General features: G+C 38.4%; 1 protein-coding gene across 1 annotated transcript in view; it reads right to left on the bottom strand.

Annotated features, from left to right (window-relative positions):
- brinp2 (bone morphogenetic protein/retinoic acid inducible neural-specific 2) overlaps nucleotides 1-17,612 on the bottom strand; it is a 180,458-nt gene that overhangs the window by 85,483 nt on the left and 77,363 nt on the right. The window lies entirely within an intron of this gene.

Genomic DNA, 17,612 nt, shown 5'->3' on the forward strand with positions numbered 1-17,612 from the left:
TATGTACTCCAGCGTGGTTTTATTGATTGCATGAACATGCACATATATAATGAAACAATTCAGATTAAAGACTTGGGCAGTTGGCACCAGTTCCTTTTCCCATGTGTGTGTTTGTGCAGCAGTAGCATTAACAATAAAATGCTTAAATACTCACTGGGGTTTCATTTGACAGTCTCTTTGCACTTTATCACTGTCTTTGTGCCTGCTGGCTACTTCATTTTGTAATATGCATGGATACTACTAGGTCTGGTCAGTTAATTTTAAGTTTAAGTTTAACATCCAGCAGTATAAAAAGCATATGCTGTACATACAAAATACATAGAGCATTGGGCCTTATGGCATGCTTAGTGTTTAAAAAAATGGATGCTACATTTAGAGTATTTTCTCAAAGAAAACACTGAGAGGTTTATGTTTCTGGACAAAACCAAGTAACAGTGACTCCAGTGCTGTACCTGCACTGCAGCACATTTTTTATGCGCGCAGTAGTTCTTCTGTGCGTTGTAGACATGTAGATGATGTCCAGCAGATGTGTGGAAAGTGGAACTATAGCATCAGTATAAGACACTGGAGGACTGGAGGAAGTGTCATTATCTGATGGCCTGGGAATGCAAACATGCTGGATTAAAGTAAAATAACTGTCCATGTGTCCCATTTCTTTTTTTCTCTGTTTTGCTATGATACTTAAATATACCCTGTCAGAAAACCTGAATCATTTGATGAGAAAGTTAAATAACAAGCAAAACAGACAGAAATCGGTTTCCTTAATCATGTAATGGGGCAATTTAAGCAGATGCAATACACATTTACCACCACAACCAACTTTTACTATTTACTTAGTACATAGAGATCAAACCTTGGAATTATAATTCTAATATTTAGCCGCACGTATTCCATTTCTTACTCAGCTCAGCTTTATGACAGTTTCTAAGAGGCTCTTTTCTTACTCCCTATATGGACAATCCATCTTGCACAACATGTGTACTGGATGGCACTACAGTTCCTTGATCTTGTCTTGTCTTTGCACTACATGTTTCACATGTGCACTTTGTGTATTTATAGTTGTTTTAGTTTTAGAGTATGTGTAAATTTTAAGTTAGTTTATGTTGTCTAATGTAGCACTTTGGTCCCGGGGAAACGCTGTTTAGTTTTAATGTGTACTGCCCTGTATATTGTTGAAATAACAATAAAGCCTACTTGACTTGACTTGACTTGACTTAAACGATACAGTGCATGGTCGGCTATACTTTTGTAAAGCAAAAAAGCAACAGCATTACTAAAACCAACACAACACATCAAATGGAGCACACTGGTAGTAGTTGGTGCACATGCAATGACACTGCAACTGGGGACCTTTGTTTCATGTCACACCCTCTCTCTCTTCCTATGTTTCCTGCCTGCCTCTCTACCGTCAAATATAGGCAAAAATCATGAAAAACAACAAGTAACTATACTCTCTAGCTCTGACATGATATTTTAGTTTTACTCTTTTAGTTGAGTTTTAAGGTCTTCATCACATCTGGTCCCAACAGCAGCAGACAGCTGTTTTCATTCAAAAGCCTCAAATAAACCTATTGTGCAGGCTTCAAACCCACCCATAACACCAAACAGTAGGTGCCTTTAGCAACCAGCTGATGAGAAAAGTTTAACAAGGACCTGGATTTTATCAGTCCATATTTTTGTGAAGGACAAGGGACACTCCTTTAAACACGGCAATCTGGCCAGAGAAGACAGATGGTTCGAAAGAGCAGTAAAATCAGCCATCTATGTCAAACTGGAATTATGTCACTCAACAGAGGGGGTTGTCTACAACACCGCTCTCCTTCTTCTAATCAGTGTGTTAACATACACTCAAGTACCAGGTTACTCAGAGTCAGTTTTCCAGGTGACTGACAGCAAAGAGACACACAGACAGTCACAGCGCTCCTTTTTACAGTGCAGTGTCTCAAATACTTGGTGAAAAGACATCTACGGGGTACTTTGTGTTGGTTTGAGTTTTAGTCCGACTTCATTCTTCATTCTGACTTCTCCATTCATCCAGCCACTCCTTTCTGCTGAGAGTAATGGAGTTGTGAGTGTCAGCAGCCTTTGTCCCACATGTGCACTCTCCAGCATACATGGAGCAACAGTTGAGCTTCTATTCCCTTTAGGAATACATGGTTAGCACTAAGCCCCTAACTTTGCCTGCCATTTAATGTAGATTGTACTGCTGTGGATCAAGAGATCAAGAGATAGAATGGATTTTATACTAGTCGCAGGGTCAGCAGTTCAATCCTTGCTTCTCCTATTCCTAGTCTCACATAAAAGTGTCCTTGGGTAAGACACTGAACTAATGTAGTGCCCAACATTGCAGCTGGATCATCAAGGATCAATTTGTTAAAATTTTAAATTAGTAAACCAGCAATGTGGCTGGAAATAAGGTTTATTAGACCTGAAGCTACTCTTAATGTTATCACATAATTCAAAGGCAATAATCTGTCCTTGTCAGCACCACAGATATGTGCTAGTAGGTGCCTCCTCTACCTCCTAATATACGACTAAAGTTTCAACACTAGTCAATAAATAAATAATAAATAGTTTGAATCAAACATTAATTGGTTCCCCTAAATCCAAAGTCTTGTCTACAATGCTCATCTAGCACTGTCACCTAATAATCAGGGTTATAGGTTACTGCCAATTGGCCTACTAGTAGGCAGTAAGTAGACTTGTTATATAAAAACCAGGGATTAGTGCAGTTGTCATTTAGGGTAAAGAGGTGCTTGATATACACATGGGCGACTTTAGTGTCTTGTGCTCAACCTGACAATAATGTGTAGCAGCAAATTAATTTTATTCATAGTTCCCTCAAAGTAACAAGTACATAAATATAGGTAATTCTTACCCATAATTCCTAAATTATGCTGAGAACATAAAAATTACCACTGACCTTGGGGTTTATAGATGACTGCTTTAGCAGCTAAGCTACTGCCACTCCTAAAATATACCTAGCTCCAGGATACATTCTAGTTTTTTGGGTTCCATTTATATGTATGGAGCCCATTGGATGACTCCAAAGTAATGGTTGCTGTGTTTTGAAAGTAACTTGCCAACTTGTTTTGGCACCTCATGTTTCTTTTGCATGCAGTCATTGCTCTGCCAGAAAATGCACCTTGCCGCTTCTAAGAAGCCTTAAAAAGTCTGATGCTGTGGCACTTTGCTTGCTTCCATTAGTTTGCCAGTTCCCAGTGTGCTAAACATTAGGCTTACTGCCAAACAGCACAATGTGGTAGAACTAACTGGTTCTTAGCACAACCTGGCCACCGTCTGCTCTTATCCATATGGCCAATTTGTCTTCTGCTCTCATTCTGAAGGGAAAACAAATGAGCACACACATAGATATGCACACGCTTTCTATTCTCTACCTCTGCCTTCCTACTGCTGCTCTCCTACCTCTTCCTTTAACCATTTATTTTCATTTAGCCCCTTTTCCCCCTTTTTCTGGCTGTCTCCTCTTTCCCTGGCCACCGTCCCTTGGTCCTTATCCCTCTTCCTCTTGCCCAGATAATATTCACATATATGTTCAGCTCTTCAGTTGCTTTCACACTTTACTGTTTGGAAACTCCTTTGTCTGCTGTTTATAAATCACTTGCTAAGTAAGCTGTTTGGCTTCTGCTCTCCCCAGTTTAATCCTTGCAGAAAATAGTTTGTTGATCATGGGAGAAAATGATATTCCTGAACAAAGCAAACAATGCTGATTTCAGCAATAAGTTAAAGCCATACATAAATGTGGGATGGGAGAAAAGTCAGTCACAAGCAGACACTGTGCTTGTTTCCATGGTAGCTTAAGAAAAGGAAAATTATAGTGTTACAGACAAGTTCCTGAACCAAAGTTGTGATGTGTTTCTGTCTAACTCTTCAGCCTAGAGATCATTATCATATCTCATTTTCTTTAGACCAAAATTTGCCACAAAATTTTAGACAGGGTGTAACAATTTATGTCAGTTGAATCATGTCTTGAAGTATTTTGCTGTTTGCCAGATCATGAGTCATGATGAATCAAAATACAGCAGGGAGCAGGAAAGTGTCAACCTGCATGTATAACACTGCTAAAATAACATCAGATGTCAACAAACATGGCAGCAATGCGATATACCCAAATGGGGGTTGGCTGGAGTTAGTCAAAGTATGGTTGCTCATGATTACATACTAAGGACTGCAACTTGTTGTTCTTGGAAAAAAGAAAGCAAAAAATGTAGCCTATAATTCTGCTCAACTAAATTGTGTACCACTGTGTTATTAAAGGCCATGCCAGACAAATTCAACTGAAACATGAACTGTAGGTTTTCCAAACTATGTGTGAGTCAAGAAAATGAGGAAAATGTGCCTGGATTACAGACAAAAATAGAGTTGGATGAGAGGCAGCCAAATTGAAACTGGCAACTGACCATCCAAAGAGAGAACTTTAATGATAATGATGTGTACAACATGTACTCATCCTCCACCTCCAACTAAGAAGCAGTGCACAGAACACGTAGTCCTGGCTGTTCTTGGATGTAGATCAACATTGGCTTTCTCAGATGGACAGTGCTAATAGCTCTAAGTAAGTAAACATTTAATGGGCTTAACATTTTAATACAAGTTTATGAGTCGTCTTTAAGTGTCTGATTAGATGCCTAATGGTTCAAAAGCCTTTGGGCAATCTAGGCTGTACAATTGGGGGTGAGTATGATTACAATTTTATCAATATCATTAACAACTATGCAACAATTTCATCTCATCAGAAATGTAAGTTTGACATGAGGGCAAATTCTGTCATTCTGATAATCAGAGCTGCTTGCCATCTCAGGCCAACGAGGGAATAACTCATTCCCAATTAATCACTGCTAATACTGTATGACATACTGTTCATCTTAGGAATGCCCAAGTATAATGCTTACTCACTGCCTTTTGAAACCCCACTACATTTTACACTTAATAATTACCCTTAAATTTGATATATATTCAGATTCACAAGTAATAAAGAAAATTATATATTTTGTATTCGTCCTCAGTATACCACCACATAGAATTTAAAATGAAACACTTAAGATGTGAGCAAAGTCATGACTTTGAGCTATAATTAAAGGGGTTTAATAAAAGTGTAGCATTAACCATTTAGGAATTACAGTCATTTTCATACACACACTCCCATTTTGGGGGTCCATAAATAATGGAAAAAAGGCTGGCAATCAGTTCTCTGGCCAAATGTGGACTGTTTTCTCATTACTCCATAACTAATTCAGACTAATTCATAACTAGTTCAGACAGAAATAGTAGAAAACTACTGCTACTGCACAAAGGGGTTAAAAATAATACTGACTGCTTGAGAAGTGTGGTATTCTGACTGATCCCAATTGGTACTAATTTACCTCTGTTATTTGGCCTGTCACTGGACCATCCCAGGGGAAATGGTGCCGCTCCCGATCGTTGATCAATTTGTCTCCTTTAGGTTAATCAGATTTTTATTTAGAGTTTACTGATGTCTGAACCTTTTTCTCCTAACCTTCAATAAAGAGATCACTGGAGATTTAAAAATAACAAACAGTCAATATTGTGCTATGGTTTAGTGGTTTTACTTCATAAACTAATGTACTGCCCACTGGGACTGGGTTTCAGTCCAAAATTAACAGCTATTTGGAATCATATCGAGAAAAATTTCTTATTTAGTTACCGGCCATGTCAAAGTATTTGACTCATTCATTTAATGTATGTAAAATATATTTTACTGTATTAGTCTGACACTGTAAATGCATGTTTCTGTCTTGTCTTCTCTACAGAGACATATTTTGTCCCCTTGTGGGTGAATCAACCTGATTTTACTCATGCACTAACACCCTGAAAATCTCCAGACTTTACCCTGGTGACCTGCATGTGAGAATGCAAACGCAAAAGTTATTCAGCTAGGAGATTACCTGGGCTTCATCCTACGAGCTCCCTAGTACAAAGCCTGCGTAACGTCTGAGTGACTCCAGGTGTGAATACAGCAGGTAATAGTCCAGAGTATTCACTAGTTTTCTGTTGTTGATGTGAATGCATCAAATCTAACGTGTTTGGATTTTTGTTCCTAATGAGTCAAAGAAGTTTGGTTTAAGATCTTATTGGCATCATGGAAGCTGAGATCTTTCAGACATAAGGTGTGAGGGAAACATTTTAATAACTAACATAAGACCAGAGTGGGAAAAGAAGCTGTCATGTCACAGGAGCTACATTTTCACTAAGATAAATTTACCAGCATCTCATACTAGTGTTAAAACAAGCTTAATTGTGTTTGGGAAAAACATGCAATACTTTCTAGAATTTCCCCTGTTCTCTGCAATGCCTAAAGACATGTCTGAGGTATTTAGGTTACAAATTACTAAACTGAGCAAACTGTCATCTGATCACTTCCCTGATCTTTTCTTAAGAGCTACGTCTTAACACGCCAAGTCGTACAAATGTCTAGGGACACTATTTGCAGCAGCTCTATCCCTGACGAACTTGCTCTGCAGTGGAAATCTTATGATTGATCATTTCAGCACCTCTGCAGCTTCATCTCACACAAAATAAACATTGTCCAGTGTTTTATTACAGCACAGTGGGAGTAATGGCATTTACCAACGCCAAACTGCATGTCAGTGATTTTAATGCATGAGCCAAGCGATGTATTAGTTACATAAATTACTGAGTGAATGTAGCTTTCCTGTCAAAGTCTGACATACTGTATGTCCACTAGCAAGAGTCTGAAATGAATAAATAGGATAAATGGATTTTAGCAAAAGTTAAATCAGGAAGACTCATTCCTCCACCTCAGCGCTGCCTCTTGGCTTCCCTCTATCTACATATTTTCTCACTTTGCTCTATTTAAAATGCATAAGAGAACTCCTGGTTCAGAGCCTTCTGCCCACTGCATGGTGCCAATCACTAATCAGCAGGTACTTTATTAATTCCATTATCTTCTGCTGCACCGTGCTGCCTGTTGCTTTTGTGCTGCAACATTTCACCATTATCTAGTTTTTCAACATGGAACAAGTCATGAGGTTTTGTTCTGACCTGAGACTCTGTGACCCCAGAGAAAGCCTCCATGGTGTGTCTGATCAAGTGTGACAGGTGATGCTGATGTGGTTGAACAAAGTGCTCTCAGGTTCACCTCAGAACAGTGGTGTAGGGTTCACTCCAGAATGAAATGAAATAAAGAGTGAAACACCACTGGAGCTCTTCTGAATATCAACAGAGAGAGTGATTTCCTAAGGGTCGAAACACACAAAGTCAACAATCTGCCATCAGTTGACGTTGAGTGCGTTCAAGTGACACAAAAGTCGACCTTCATCACTGCTAGCTCTTTGAAGTTGGCTTGATGCATTTAAAAAGTGGATATTACACTTTTAAATCTGCTATAGAACAAAACGTGTGTTTGTGACCTGTAAGTAGTGATTTCCTGCTCCCAAAGAGCACAATAAATACACACTCTGAGCTCTATCCATTCTCTGTCCTCAGAGAACCTCATGTCTTTAGCCTTCAGTGAACACCATGCTCTTGCAATAGAAAATAACACCCATTAGTTGATGTGGGTCTGCAGATGGGGAAAATAGGATTTTATTGAAAATCTGTAAACCAAGCCGATAATGATGACAAATATACTCCTGATGTTTTCACATATCCCACTGAGGGTAAATTAAATCACATTTACACCATCAGAACGAGGCTCTGAGTTGTGCTGAATGTGTGTGAGTGGAGGGGGGCTGGGTGGGCCATGGAGAGAAGAGTCTTTTTGATGATGAAAAAAGAGGGAAATGTTGCCATCCCATCAGTGTTGTAGCTAACGTAATCTTCTTGGATGGAAAGCTCTTTTTGATGTTTTATTGTCTTCGTGTAGCTCAGAGTTCTGTTTTCCCCATGTCTTCCTCTCAGACTGAGACACACACACACACACACACACACAGCAGGAGGGCGAGGGTGTAAATGTGTGATGGAAATTTGGTGCGTGCATGTGTGTGTGCCCCGTTTGTTCTGATAAAGCACCCTCTACATTTTACATTAGGTCCTACTGGGAATTTATCCATCAAAGCTAAGGAAGTGTAGTTTCCATGTCTAAACCCACACTCATTCAATTTGTGCACCTTTTATGTAGAGTCGCTGAGCAGAGGTCAGGTCCTGCATACTGTAGGTGTGCAGGGTATTAAGAATACCAGAATATTATGCTTATATGTCCAGAACTAATCGTATGGTACACAAATTAAAAATGAAACAAATAGCATTTCTGACTATTTAAAATGAAATTTGCATTACAGCTGCAATATCAGTGCTATTGTAAGAGACAACAGCTGCCATGGGGGCACTTCTTCAACAAATGTTTTAGTTGGTCAAACAGCTGTTCACAGAAAATGACTAAATGCCCTGCTTGTAACTGATACAGAACAATGGCAGAAACTGAGTCAAAAGCAGAGATGGTCAATATGCCACAAAAGTAGTTGGAGCAGTTTGAGTTGCATCAATTGACATTTGTGTGTGACTTGAGATTGTCAGTGGATTCCGTGTATCGCTGTGTCTGTCTGTAGTTGCAAGCTGCACATTTTTTTAGTGCAAAAAACCTACAAACCAACAAAACGTGAGATTTAAATATACATTGTACTCCTTTTGTAACTCTCTTTGTAAACTTAGGGGACTAATGAACTTTTAGTTAAGACTTCTTCTTTTATGTTTTTTTTAATTCAACTGTGGCCACACGCACAAGTCACACAGACTCACACCCACACACTGAACTCTCACCTCTTTCTTCTGCTCCTTTCTTTCAAAAAGATTTAGTTTTAACAGATTTAGCTTTTTACTGCATATTTTAATAGCCAGGCCCCTTTTGATGGCCAAATTTTGCTCACATTAATTTGCACTTATCCAATTTGTAAGGACACAGTCACTGCTGGCTTCATTTTAAACATTTAATATATGTCTCATTATGGCTTAGTCCCTGAGCGCAATAGGCTAATTCATCCAATTTATCCCTGATGTGAACTGCTTCTCTTTGGGATTATTGGTGGAACTGTTGACATTCTCATGTTCAAAGCAATACACAGTAAAGTCAATTTTTTCTAGTATTACAGAACTGGACTGGGGACTTACAACCAAACAGAGGTAACTATCTAAAATAAACAACAAATAATAAAAAAGTATTGTACAGTAATTTCCCGACACATAGAGGGTAATAACCATACCTTGTTGTCTTGTTTCTTAGTCCATGTTACTTTCATACACACTATCAGGCTCATTAAATACATTTCTATATGAATAACTAATTTCTATCACTCTGCAGAAGAGTCCATTGAAAAACTATGCTAACTACTGCTATTCACAATATTATTTAATTTCCTGGAAATTGCAGTAATAAAGCAAAGAGTCACTCCTTTACCTCTCCTAAACAAAGTGAGTGGGTGGGAGTGGGTGTTATTGATGGCTGCTGTAAGTGGTAAAAAGCAGTGTAGCAGAGTGGACTTCTTCACTTTGAAAGTGATACTGTATGATGAGGTATACTGGTATATAAGGTAATAATTCTCAAAGAATGGCACCATGTCAAGCTAAACGCTATGTCTATTCATTACTTTTATATTCCCATAATAGTAATATATACTATACTATACAAAGAAAACTGAATTGAATTACATTTTTGAGCTAACCTATAACTAAACCTAACCATTTTCAAGTGCCTTAAATTAAGCCATATGTCTTTACATCTAATGAAAATAACAAACTGCCATGTGTGCACCGTTAAAATTGTTATGTGAGAAGGAAAAAGTTGTTGGTATTTTGGGAAAAATCTGTTTTCAATTTTTTTGCAAAAAATACACAGAAACTATTTCTAACTGGGTGCCAGTTCACTGGCATTCTGGTGATTTTTGTCAACATGGGCAAAAGTATAATTATGTTCAACAGTTTTGGAATAATGCTTAAAGTTCAAATAAACTATACTGTATAATGTATCTGTATACTGTATCTTTATTTTACAACTCCTTTATATACTGTGCTATGTGAAAAGCTTGTGTTCATTCATTCAGCCATCTGAAGTTAGCAGGACACATTTATGCTGAGACATCACATTACAGCACTTTTTCAGTCCTGTGTGATGTTTTCTCCTTTCCAACCTCCTTTTTCTCAATAGTGAAGTTTTATGTTTCAGTCCTGAAGCGATGAAGATGTAGTAATTATGTGTCCTTTTCTAAAGTGAGAAGTAACATCTGATTGATGCAGCCATATGAAAGGTCTGATCTTTTTTTTATGTGGCAAGGCACTGTGTAACCCACATTTGTGTTTTAACAGTTTCTGTGAGTTGTGTTGTTCAGCTAACACACACAGACACACAGTGTGCCTCACAGGCAAGCGTTTCCTGCTGTGCAGGCAGGCCTCCTGACTGTTTCCATCACAGAGCCACAGGCCTGTTTCTGCCCTGCTACTCTATCCACGCTAATCTCTCTGTGTCTCTGATGTTGTGGACCACACAAGAACAATTCTTTCATCCCCCTCACAACCTGCTTCCCCATCCTGTATCTCATCAACAGCCAATCTTTCCTAAGTCCACAAAAAGCACAAGTGTAAATTAGGCAGACCCCTACCCCACACCCTCACACACCCACCCACCCTACCCGCCCCCCACCTCTCCTGTTTGACCACTTTCACCCATCACATTGTGTTTTTTGGGATGCAGTGCGAATTAAATGTATCATACAGTCTAATTGAATGAATATTGCATATATTTGACCCATGTACATTAATCCTTGTAGCATGTCTCACACACCTTTAACATCATTCATAAAACACTTTGCTTTAAAAAGATGTTTTAACTGCATTGTTGCTTTGATCAAATGTCACTGACACGAACGTTTCAAATTTTCTAATTCTTTTTGGTTTCTCTGATGTGCCAACTGTTATGTTTGTTGTGTTTTTTTGTCTTTTAAGTTTGCTGATTTCTGATAGCAGACTTGAAGCTTTACAGTATGTTAATTTTGTGAATAAACCTTTCCCACAAATGAACAGGGGATTTTACGAGTGTTAATTATACTGATGATCAAATCTTGCAGCTCCTCGTGAACAGGTGCCATTCATCAGTCTGAAATAATTTACTACAAGTTTGTGCAGTTAAGAGAATCTGACTCCAAATCTGAATGTCCCTTAGAGGGAAAAGTCAGAGAAATAATATAATGATCTTGCATGAAGTAAACTGTCTTTTCTGTGACAAAAAAGCAAACTCTTGGAAAATGCAAGACATTGTGACCTTATCCACACATATTTTTTCAGCTTGTTTAAGGCTGTAGCAGCCTTGATGTAACTTTTGTGATGATGAGATTAAAGGATTTAACGGATTAGGGTTAGCCCAGGAAAATGTAGCTACCATGTATTCCCATCTCCATTACCCCTTATTAAAAGCTAATGAGAGCAACCAATTTAGTTGCTGCTCTGTGGAAAGTTAATGCAGAGAAAAGCCTGCTGGCATCCTTAATGATAATCAGATATTAGCATTAGTAAAGGTCACAGGGGTACAGTTAGAAACACAAGAGAAGTGCTTTTTCCCTCAGTTGTGTGTGTGTGTGTGTGTGTGTGTGTGTGTGTGTGTGTGTGTGTGTGTGTGTGTGTGTGTGTGTGTGTGTGTGTGTGCTTAACACTTACTTCATGTAACAGCATGTAGAACAGTCACCAGCACATATAATTAGAATTATGATCTAATTACAGCAGAATGGCTTTGATCAGGACTGTCAGTCCCTTCATTCATCTATCTGTTCACTACCTATAACTCTCTAGTTTTATTATGAATGAACAGATTTTGAAATATAGATGAAATGATGTTCCTCATTACTCCACTCAGTGTTGCACTCATTAAAATTTCCAACCACTGTAGGAGTAAATGGTTAAAATTCATAGTCACAAGCAAGGCTATTTTTATAAATAAAAAATAATGAGTATAATAAAACAAAAAACACCAACATTATCTGAACCAAGAAGAAAATTAACCTGAAAATGTTTTTTTTTTTTTTTTAAAGGAAAATAATAAGAACTGACTAGCTGGATCTCAGGCTTTAAAGTGGCTTCCTATCTAATTCTTATCTTGTGAAGGAGTCCTCACATCATTGGCTTCTCACTGTTTCCTTGACGTCCATGTTGTCCCAAGCCCTTTTTTCCCTGCCACTGTCACTGTTTTTTATATAAATTGGAAGATGGGTGCCAGTGCTCTTTGCAAAGGATGTGCCGACATAAATACACAAGTGCTTCAGTGTTGTGGGTAGTGGATGATGCAGCAATCAAATCAAAAGCAGACACAAGCCCAGAAATTTAGGAATGCACTCACTAAGCACACACAGTCCACAAAGAGGAGAGATGTTGAAATGGCTGATTCATAAGCAGATCATATCTGAACTGACATTCTTAATGATCAATTACAGTGTCTATAAAAAGTGTTCACCCGCATGGGAAGTTTTCCCCCTGTCTTCCTTTTTTTCTGATTACATTTTTTGGACACTGATCAGCAGAAAATTACATCATACCCTTGATTAATTTAGATGACTTTTTAGAGATGTTTTTTAACTTCGACATAAGACAGAAATTAAGTTGGTGCATACGTATTCACCCCCTTCATGTCAGTATTTAGTAGATACACCTCTGAACCTGTGTGGATATGTCCACACTTTGCAAGACTATTTGTGCAGGACATGGATTTTTACCTTGTTACTATTACTGACTGTTGGAAATTATATTGTTTATTTCAATGCCGATCCAAAAAATAAGTCTCACACTAATATTGTGTAAGCCTATAGCTTTGATGACACATTTGCCTTGGCATCATTTTGATAAGCTTCTGCAATTTCATGTGCAATGTCATTAATTAGAGTTGCATATTTTGTTTTACCAAGATCTTGTATTGATGATGGAAGAGTCGGACCGCTGCACAAAGTGTTCTCCAGCACATCCCAAAGATTCTCAAAGGGATGAGAGTCTTGACTCTCTGGAGGCCAATCCTTGTGTGAAAATGATGGAAGAACTTGGAATATGCCCATGTCATCAGGGAAGAAAAAATCCAGTGATGGAATAACCTGGAATAATGTTGCTGAACCTAGACCTGACCAACTGCAGTAACCCCAGATCACAGCACTGCTCCCACAGGCTTGTACAGTAGGCACTAGGCATGATGGGTGTATCACTGTCTCCTGCCTCTCTTCTTACACTGATGTGCCCATCACTCTGGAACAGGGTAAATCTGGACTTATCAGACCATGTGATCTTCCCTTGCTCCCGACTTTTTCAAAATGTATTTTCTGGCCACATTTCATCCTAGTAGATGATGGCTCCCCAGTGTCCTTCCAGTTTTTAATATTGCGTTGGACAATTCTTAACCCAGTTTTAGTAGTTTCATCAATCTCCTCAGATGTTTTCTTTGCTTGATGGATGCCAGTAATTTGACCATTCTAAAACAGGTAACGTCTTTTCCACGACCACAGGATGTGCCTTCAGACATGGTTGTTTAAGAAATAAGAAGCTGCTCACTGCATCAGTTAGGGTAAAATAACTTGTTGCCAGCTGAAACATAATTATCCCTGCAGTAATTATCCAATGATAGGCTCTTACCTTGACTTTTTTTGGAGGGGTGTATTTCAGAAAGACGCATATTAGGAATTTCTTACACTGTACAGACATGAATACACAATTTAATATAACTATTTAAAATTTGAGTGTATCAACGTTTAACTCACCAAAAAAAATGTGAGGTTGCTTGGAGTGTTTTTATGTGACATGTGTATATACATTGTTTCTTTAAGGTGGCTGTGGCTCAATAGGTAAAGCAGTTGTTTGCCAATCATAGGAGTGGTGGTTTGATTCCTGGCTGCCATGTCCCATGGTAAAGTATCCTTGGGCAAGATACTGAACCCCAAGTTGCACCCAGTGAGTCAGCTCAGCTGCATAGCAGCTCTGCCATTGGTGTGTGTGTGTGTGCTTGTGTGTGTTAATGAGATGCAGTGTAAAGTGCTTTGAGTACCAGTTAGGTAGAAAAGCATTATATAAGTGCAGAACATTTACTATTTATGGTGTAGTTTTCTATTCACCAGTCCAGATACTACAATCAGCTGACATAGGGAAGAATATTTTTGCAATCACTTTTTCTCTGCTCTGTTTCTATTCATTTAGATTACTCTTTTTCTGTCTTGGCGAAAGTGAAACAGGAGTTTGCCATGTTTAACTTCTCAATGACAACTGAAAGTGTCCTGCAGCTAAAAGTGGAGTCCTATGACAATCTGTCCCACTTATGTCACAAAAACTTCACCTGTCATTTCACACTCCACTTCCCCTTCATCTGTAAGCGATGCTGTCATTTCTATTTGATTCAGAGTGAGTTGGATGTAGGCCGAAAGCAAGGCAAGACAGCAGAGAAGAAGAAGAAGGTGATGGAAGGAGGGAGATGGGAAAACACTGTTATTTTCTATTTGTAGAAGAAAAACACCCAAGTTTGAGTGAGAACAGCTAAAAGACTAAATTTTCCTCTAAGGAACTGGGACAATTCAGGAGATCCAGATTATATGTATATTAAATGTTATGGAAATAGAAATTCAGACTGCAACCTCAGCTGACACATGACATATTTACCACATTTGGTCTTACATTTAAAATAATTTGAATGGTTTATGAACTGCTGTGGGGTGTCCTGGTGCAGGACAGTGCATCATTTATAAACTACACAGCTAAAGGCCTCTGGACACTAAGCTGAATTTGTATGTTGAACTGTATCTATTCGAGAAGGACGGAATGAGTGATTCTGTTGTTTTTTGTTATTTACAAAACCTTATATGTAAAATAGTTTAATTATAAAGAAGGTTTCAGGTATTAATCTGTCAGCATTATAAAGGTATTTGCAGGACTGTCTATCTCACTTGGATAAAAGTTGATGCTGCAGTAAATCTGAAAAAAAGAGAGATTTGTGTCTGTTTTAAGAGTTTGGAGTTATGTGCTGTCAAATCTTTAAATTGGATCGCCTAAAGTAAGTGAGAGCTAAATGTACAGGCAGTCATATTTTTCGATGGCTATAATAAATATCCACTATATATAATTAATATTACCAGTTGCATGGCTGCTCATAAACTAGTATAGGCCTATGTTATGTATTCTCTGATCCTGCTGCTCGTACTTAAAAACAGAAAGAATCCGCAAAAAAACAAAACAAAACAAAAAAAACATCAGAGTGATTATAAAAAAAGTGAGACTGATTCACAACGTACAGCCGTCTCATCTCTCTGTTCTCTGCCTGTCATTCAAACGTGAACCACAGTGCTTCTTCTCTCTGCTCACAGATCACAATGACAGACATAATGCATTTACCATTTTCTCTGATTCTTGTTTAATGCAACTCAGAACACAACTTAATTTAGTTGCTTGAGCAGAGACCACATCATAAACTTATATTGCTAAGTAAAGACAGGAAAAACAGCTCATCTTAAATTATTCAGCTAATTAAACCTCCAGGCAGGTGAAGGAGGAGCATGCTAAAAGCTGCTGGAATTCACTAAATCAAATTGTTGTAGTTGCTTCACTTTTTATAACCTACTAAGCACACATATAAGATGACTGTGACACTGTGATAAATTAGATTTTAAGCATCCAGCAAATAAAACACCTTTGGAAAATAAGTAAAAATGTGTTCGCTTCTAGGAAATAATAAACCGTATGTTATTAGAAGTTTGTAAGTTTGGCATTGACATTTCACCCTTTTCTGTGACATCAAGGGTGTACTACCTCTTCCTAACCACTGTTTACATTGGATGTAAATCAGCAGATGCAGAATCACCCAGTATGGACTAATTCGGAGTCCCGACTAGACTCCTCAAGGATGTCTTACCTTTGATCAGCACGTCCATATTAGATCAGATCGATCTATCTTTAAAAATAGGCTACGTACCACAGGATTTTAAGGTTGCTGTAGCCAAGCCCCTGCTCAAAAAACCTACTCTGGACTCAGGGGTCTTGGCGAATTATAGACCAATATCCAATCTGCCCTTTAACTCTAAAAACCTTGAAAAGATAGTTTCTAAGCAATTATATGACCACCTGTGCAGTAATAACTTGTATGAAGATTTTCAGTCAGGATTTAGAGTACATCATAGTACAGAAACAGCACTGGTAAAGGTTACTAATGATCTTCTACTAGCATCAGACAATGGTCTTCTCTCTATACTCGTCTTGTTAGATCTTAGTGCTGCATTCGACACTATAGAGCACAACATTTTATTACACGGACTCGAACATGTCATTGGAATCAAAGGAACAGCACTAGAGTGGTTTAAATCGTATCTATCAGATAGATTTCAGTTTGTACATGTTAAAGATGAGTCTTCCATGCAAAGCAAAGTCAGCTATGGAGTTCCACAGGGATTTGTGCTTGAACTGATTCTTTTCACTTTATATATGTCCCCTATAGGCAATATCATTAGGAAACACTCTAAATTTCCATTGTTATGCAGATGATACCCAGCTATACTTATCTATGAAACCAGGAGAAACTAATCAATTAGTCAAACTTCAAGCATGCTTAAAAGACATAAAGGCCTGAATGTCCTCCAATTTCCTTCTCCTAAATCCAGACAAGACAGAGGTTATACTGTTCGGGCCTAAAAATCTCAGAGACACTATGTCTAATCACGTTCTCACCCTTGATGACTTAGTACTGGCCTCAAGTAAGTTCTGTAAGAAATCTCTGAGTTATCTTTGATCAGGATATCTCCTTCACCTCATACATCAAAGATATCTCTAGAACTGCCTTTTTTCACCTGAGAAACATTGCTAAAATTAGGAGCATCCTGTCCCAAAGTGATGCTGAAAAACTAGTCCATGCATTTTTTACTTCCAGACTGGACTATTGTAATTCCTTATTAATAGGATGTCCCAATAACTCATTAAAAAGCCTCCAGTTAATCCAAAATGCTGCAGCCAGAGTTCTGACTGATCATATTTCCCCTACGTTAGCTTCTCTCCATTGGCTCCCTGTAAAATCCAGAATTGAATTTAAAATTCTTCTCCTCACTTATAAATCCCTTAATAATCAGGCTCCATCTTATCTTAAAGAACTCATAATTCCATATCTTCCAAGCAGAACTCTATGTTCTCAGGCTGCAGGTTTACTTGTGGTTCCTAGAGTTTCCAAATGTAGAATGGGAGGCAGAGCCTTTAGCTACCAAGCCCTCTCCTGTGGAACCAGCTCCCAGTTCAGGTTCGGGAGGCAGACACCCTCTCCACATTTAAGACTAGACTTAAAACTTTCCTTTTTTATAAAGCTTATAGTTAGAGATGAATCAGGTGACTCTGAACCATCTCCTAGTTATGCTGATATAGCCTAGTCTGCTGGGGGACCTCAACTGATAAACTGAGCTCCTCTCCTCTCTCCTTTCTCCTGTATCAATGCAAATGCCACCATTGCTTGTTATTAACTTTGTGTCTTCTCTCTCCTGTAGTTGTGTTTCCTCCTCTCGGTCTCCCTCTCTCTGTACTTTTCTGCAGGTATCCTCGGCCTGGAGCTGTACATCTCCAGAATCCAGTTCACCTGCCCAATGTTCTTGCTGCTTGTTGTTGTCTTATTGCCTGCTGTTCTTTTCTCTTTCTCT

Source organism: Anabas testudineus, chromosome 17, assembly GCF_900324465.2.
Source record: "Anabas testudineus chromosome 17, fAnaTes1.2, whole genome shotgun sequence".
Lineage (NCBI taxonomy): Eukaryota > Metazoa > Chordata > Actinopteri > Anabantiformes > Anabantidae > Anabas > Anabas testudineus.